Genomic DNA, 6,948 nt, shown 5'->3' on the forward strand with positions numbered 1-6,948 from the left:
TTTTATAATAAACCTTCGTGTGCTATTCTGTTAATTCATTTAGTGAGTTGAACTTTTGTTTTGTGTAAAAGAAATGAATTCCATCGAGACTATTTCAAATCAAGCAATGAATGGTACAAACCATGTGGTTCTGCCTCTGGCTATACCAATATCAATCTCTCATATCCCAAATGGACAAAAAATCGAAAATGTTTAGAGGAGTGAATTTCAAAAGATAGCAACAAAAATTGTTGTTCTATCTTACTACTTTGAATTTGGCAAAGTTTTTAAAAGAGACCTCTCATGCTGTACAAGAAGGAGAAAATAATTATGAGGTCATTATTGCATTGGATACATGAAAACACTCAAATTTTCTTTTCAAAAACTACATCCTAAATGGATTGGACTACATACTTTATGGAGTGTATAGTTTGAAGGACTCAGCCAAAGAATCTATGGGATTCATTGGAGAAGAAATATAAGACCAAGGATGTCGGAACAAAGAAGTTTATTGTCGACAAGTTTTTGGACTACAAAATGCCAGACTCCAAAACCATGATAAGTTAAGTGCAAAAACTCAAGTTCTACTTCATGACATACAGGTAGAAAAGATGGAATTGAGTGAATCCTTCCAAGTTGCAAACATCATTTAGAAACTTTTTCTTATGTGAAGAGATTTCAAGAACTATCTCAAGCACTAACATAAATAGATGAATTTGGAGGAATTGATAGTTTGTTTGAGGAAGATAATAGAAACGCTAATTTTTTTTTAATTCAACTTGGAGCAAACTATGTTGAAACTGGTTCAAAGGGTGTCAATAAGAAACATAAGATCTCCGATGTTGCACCAAGAAAAGATAACTACAAGATTGTCAGGAAATTTAATGGCAACTATTACAATTGTGGAAAGCTAGACTTCGCTCAAATGAATGTTGAAAGTTAAAGAAGACTGTACAAGCAAATATGGTTGAAAGAGACACCATTTCTGAAGGAGTTCAATAGATAAGTCTATCAACGATTGTTTTTGAATTCAACATGGTTGGTAATTCAAGGGATTGGTGGGTTGACACTGGTGCTACCCACCATATTTTTGCAAAAAAGACCATGTTCTCAGACTATCATGAATTAAAAGGAGAATGGGAAATTTTGCGAGTTCGAAGGTTGAAGGACTTGGAAAGACCACATTGAAAATGACTTTTGGAAAAGAACTACTCCTCAATAATGTCCACAAGATATTCACAAAACCTGGTTTTTGGGTCCCTACTTAGCAAGAATGACTTTAAACTTGTAGTTGTATCAAATAAAATTGCACTTACCAAAATTGATGTGTATATTAGTAAGGGATATTTGTGTGAAGGAATGTTCAAAATGAACGTCCTAACAATTGTACCGAAAAGCATTATGAATAAAAATTCTAATTCAATTTATATGCTTAAGTTATCTTGTTTATGATATAGTCAATTAGGACACGTTAACTACAAATTGTTATGCAAACTTATGAATAAAAAATTTAATTTTGACTCTTAAGATTGATCATAATCATAAGAATGAAGTATGCGTTGAAGCAAAGTTGGCCAAAACACATTTTTACTCGATTCAAAGGAACACGATACCTTTAGAATTAATATATAGCGATATATGTGATTTGAAATTCTTTCAAACTAAAAGTCGTAAGAAATGCTTTATAACTTTCATTGATGATTGTACAAAATATTGTTATGTCTTTCTACTATGAAGTAAAGACGAAGCCTTAGATGTATTCAAACATTATAAGATGGAAGTTGAGAATCAACTTAGTAAACGAATCAAGAATGTTCGTAATGATAGAGGTGATCACCATCTAAAGAATATTGTTTTAAGAAAGGAATTATTCTTCAAACAACGTCACTTTACTCACCTCAATCGAATGTTATTGTTGAATGCAAAACTCAGACTCTTAAAGAGATAATGAACGCAATGTAGATAAGTTCAGATCTATCTCAGAACTTGTGAGAGGAAGTTATTCTATCGATAAATAGCATTCTTAACAAGATAACTCCCAAAAAAATGGAAGAAACTCCATATGAACTATGGAAATGTCATCCTTATTCCTACTAATACTTAAAAGTGTGGAGATGTTTGCTAGGGTTAAAACACCTAAACCTAAACAATTGAAAATCGGTTCCAAAACGATTGATTGCATATTTATTGGATACGCCAATAATAGTAGTGTATATTGTTTCCTTATACATAAATATGAAATTTAGGATGTACATGAAGGAACCATAATTGAATCAAGAAATTCATCATTCTTAGAGATGATTTTTCCATGTCAACACAGGAAAAATGCAAGTTCAAATAAAAGAATTTATGATACTGCAAGTAGTACTTCAAATGAGAAGAATCAAGACGTAATAAAAGGGCTAGAATATCACCTACTTAATTTGGCCTAGATTTTCTAACCTCTATGGTGGAAAATAACCCAAGGACCTCTGATTAAACAATGTCTACTTCGAAAGCACCGCAGCATTGAAAAGAAGCTATCAATAGTGAGAGATTCTATAATGCAAAACCATATTTGGAAGTTAATTAATTGATTTACCTCTTGGAAACAAGCTTTTAGAGTGTAAATGAATTTTCAAAAAGAAATTAAAATCAGATGGATCTATTGACAAATATAAAGCTAGATTGGTTGTCAAGGGATATAAACAAAATGAAGGACTTGACTTCTTTAATACATATTCATTCATAACTAGAATCGCTTTGATAAGATTATTAATTGCTGTTGCGGCATTACATAACCTTTGGATTCATCAAATGGATGTAAAAATGACATTCCTAAATGGTGAGTTAGGAGAAGAGATATAAATGGAACAATGCTAAGGGTTCGTCTCTCCTAGTTACAAGCAAAATGTTTGTAAACTCGTTAAGTCCCTTTCTAGATTGAAACAAGCTCCTAACAATGGCACATAAAGTTTGACAAAATGATGTTGTCAAATGAATTTAAAATAAATGAGTGTGACAAGTTTGTATACATTAAACAAACATTGAAAGCCTATGTAATTGTATATCTATATGTAGACAACATGTTAATAATAGCCAATAGTCATGAAATACTGATAAACAAAAAGAAAGAGTTAAACGAAACATTTTGAGATGAAAGACTTTGGTGTGGCTGATGTGATATTAGGGATTAAGATTTCTAGAATATCGAAAGAAATTACGCTTTCCCAACTCAATACATTGAGTGTATATAGAAAAGTCTTGCAAAAACCCTATTGACACAAGTTTACACTTGGTAAAAAATACGGATGAATGTGTGCCACAACTAAAGTATTCACAGGTTATATGCAGTCTAATGTATATTACAAATTGTACTTCACCGAACATAGTTTTGCTGTGAATAAACTTAGTAGATTTACAAGTAATCGAAGCCTTGATCATCGGAAGGCTTTAACAATGGTTTTTAAGTACTTAAAGTATACCTTAACCATATATCAAAATTTATTTCAAAATCACCAAGACATCAGGTTCTCTAGAAAATCAACTGAAGATCCCCATGAACATGTTCAGGCCTTCTTGATGCTTTACGATATGATTAGCCACAAAGGCATGTCTATTAATGCCTTTCGACTACGGCCATACTTTAAAGGAAAGAGCACAAGAATGATTAAATTCTCTAAATTTTGGGAGTATTGTTTCATGAAATGAGATGGTGCAGAAATTTAGTTTGAAATTCTTTTCGCCATCGCCATCTCGAGTCCATTAGATCTGAAATGAAGTCCATGTTTTCAAGCAAAAAGACTTCGAGAGCTATCTAGAAGCATGGGAAAGATTCAAAGATTACTTCAAAAAATGTCACGGTATGAACATTCCCAAAAACTCTAAGATCTAATTATTTTATTCAAGACTGGGACCTGAATTTCGCAACATAGTTGATACTTTAGTAGGAAGGTTAATCTTGGAAATTTCATTAGACAAGGCCTTAGATCTTTTTGGAAGAATTGTAGAAAATCAATTTATGTGGCCTATAGACAAGGAAGTGTCAAGAAAAACAACGAGGTTTCACAACATAGATGTAATGACAATAACGGCAACCCAACTGGAAATACTAACAAAAAAGTTAGACAAACTAACTCAGAATGTGGGCATGGTGTACCAACTAGCACCAGTCTGCGGGGGTTGTGGGACAGATCATACAATTGCAAGTTGTCATTTAGTCCGACGCATGTTGATCGATCTGAGGAGGTTAATTATACACAGAATATTCAGAGACAACAGACTAATCCTAATCCAAGTTGGGGCAAGCATTCTAACTTCTCATGGGCTAATGATCAAGGACATAGATATCAAATTCAGGGCAACCCACAATAATTTTAGCAGCAACATAAGAATAGGTCATCTTTGGAGGATCTACTTGCTAAGTATATCACATGACTGAGACTACAATCTAGAAACCAGCAAGCTTCTATCCCAAATTTGGAAAATCAGGTGGGACAGCTAGTAGCTGCATTAGCCAATAGAACACATAGTACATTGCTGTGTGACACGGAGAAGAACCCAAGGGAACAAGTATTAGCAGTTGAAGCTTTGAATCATTCAATAATTGAGGGACTATCAATCAAACCTACTATCTTTGTTTGAGATTATGTGCAACTTATTCCATTTCCTCAAAAGCTTTTAAGATAGTCCAAAAAGGAACAAGTCTAGGCCATCACAATAAGAAACGAAGTACAACTACCAGAAATCACTATGAAGAAGAACAGAATTGACGATAATCAAATACCTACCATGGGCGAGAAACAAGTACGTCAGTCTGAAGAATAATCAAATGTTATTCAAGAAAACAGTCAAACAATTCATTGGTTAAGGCAACTATTCTCGTTAGTAATCACATACCTTTAATCACATTCCCTCAAAGGTTGTATAACAATAAACTAGACAGACAGTTCAAGAAGTTCTTGAATGCCCTCAAACAACTTTACATTAACATTCCTTTCATTGATGCTATTCTACAAATTTAAATTATGCCATGTTTTTTAAGAAAATGTTGACCAAGAAGAGAAAGCAGCAAAAAGATGAAACAATAGTATTGACTGAAGAATGCAGCACAATCATAGACGATGCTTTCTTTTAAATTAAAAGATCAAGGGAATTTCACCGTACCTTGCTCTATAGGAAATTCACATAATTTAATTGCTATAACTGACTTTGAACCAAGCATTAATTTGATGCCACTGTCTATCTACAGAATTTGGGATTAGATGATCCAAAAGCAACCTCAATAATTTTACAGCTGGCTAAAAAGACACTCCAGCATCCTTATGGAGTGTAGAGCATATGCTCATCAAAGTTGGAGATAATTTCTTTTCTGCTGATTTCGCCATCCTTAATATAGATGCTCAACATATGCTGCTAATTTTGAGGAGACCATTCTTAGTAACTGCACTAGCATTAATGGATTTTGAGAAATGTAAATTAATCTTAAGGATGGAAGAAAAACAGCAAAGCTTCACATTGAATGCTCCATTAAAGCAATCACTTGAAATTGAGAACTGTTAAAAATTGGCAATTGGGGGAAACAATAAGAACGGGAAAGAAAAAGATGGAATTGTTGGGCGAGACAATAATGAAAATCTTGTAACATGGAGGCTCAAAGATGAATTAAAGAATAACTCCTAGCATTGCCGGTGCAAGGTTAAAAGCTCTCTTTTCGAACCACCATGAATAGCTAAAACAACAAAGTCAAGCTAGTGACTATAAATAAGCGCTCATTAGAAGGCAAAAAAATTTTCTTTTGTTTCCTTTATTTTTGTTTTCTAGAATATATGATTAATAAATTTCATAACTTTTAGAAGTTTAATAATTTTTATTGCTTTTAGTAGTATATGGTATCTTCATCCCCATATTTTCCTTTAAGTTGTGTTTGAATTTACTGTAAAATGTTCCAGGTTATGATTGATTTTCTAATTATTTTGAAGCAACATGACACTTGAACACACTTGATAATATATATATATATATATATATATATATATATATATATATTTATATATATATATAGTGCTTGTTATATTTTTAGATATTGAGGTAAGTCAGTTATAAGTTTGGGGTAGAAAAACATTGATTTTTTATTGGCTTGCATACTTGTTCGAGAGCAAAAAAATTGAGAATTTGAAAATAATAATAATTTATTTTCAGCTTATTTTTGCTTTTGTGTGCTTTGTGGGTAAGATAAATTTGCCTACTATGATGAATTTATTTTGAAACCACGTATTAGGCTATAAATTGCAAAACATTGCATGTTAGGGTCGATATATGCTTATTCAAGTGAAACTTATATTTTTGAGCACAAGATTTATGTTTTGCATCATGAAAGAATAATTTGATTCAAAATTAGGTTGTAAAAAATAATATAGTGGACCTGCTAAATCCAAGCAACCACTAAATTATACATCCTTACACCAAATCTAGAGTAGTTTGGGAGGGATTGAACTGTTATAGGGAGACATTGAGATAAATGTGAATTACATAAGTGCTAAATTTTATGTGGATTTTTTAAGGCCAATATGATGAAAATTAGGTGAAAATCTTAAGTGAGGGTCGATTTTTGAAAACGGGTGTTTGAGAAGGGACATTACATTAATCATTACACGAAAAATAAAAAAGAAAGGAAAAGAAATGGTGTCTCATTGTAAAACATCTTTTTGTAGTCTTTATAACTAGAGTGATTAAGCCTATAAGGGTATTTAAAATCCGGTGCCTTAAAGTCGTTTGACTTGATCGACCAAAAGCTAGTTACAAGGGAGTTCATTTACAAAGTTTAATGGAGAGAAGTCCACACAAAAGATGTGAAATTTTATATATATAAAAGAATTGTTATATGCCTCGATTAAGTCTCAAACACTTATTAGAGAAAATTAGACTTTCAACAAGATATTATTAGCCTAATTGATTCTTAGGGGTTGAAGCAATAAAAAATAAGAGGAC

Source organism: Olea europaea, chromosome 14, assembly GCF_002742605.1.
Source record: "Olea europaea var. sylvestris chromosome 14, O_europaea_v1, whole genome shotgun sequence".
NCBI lineage: Eukaryota > Viridiplantae > Streptophyta > Magnoliopsida > Lamiales > Oleaceae > Olea > Olea europaea.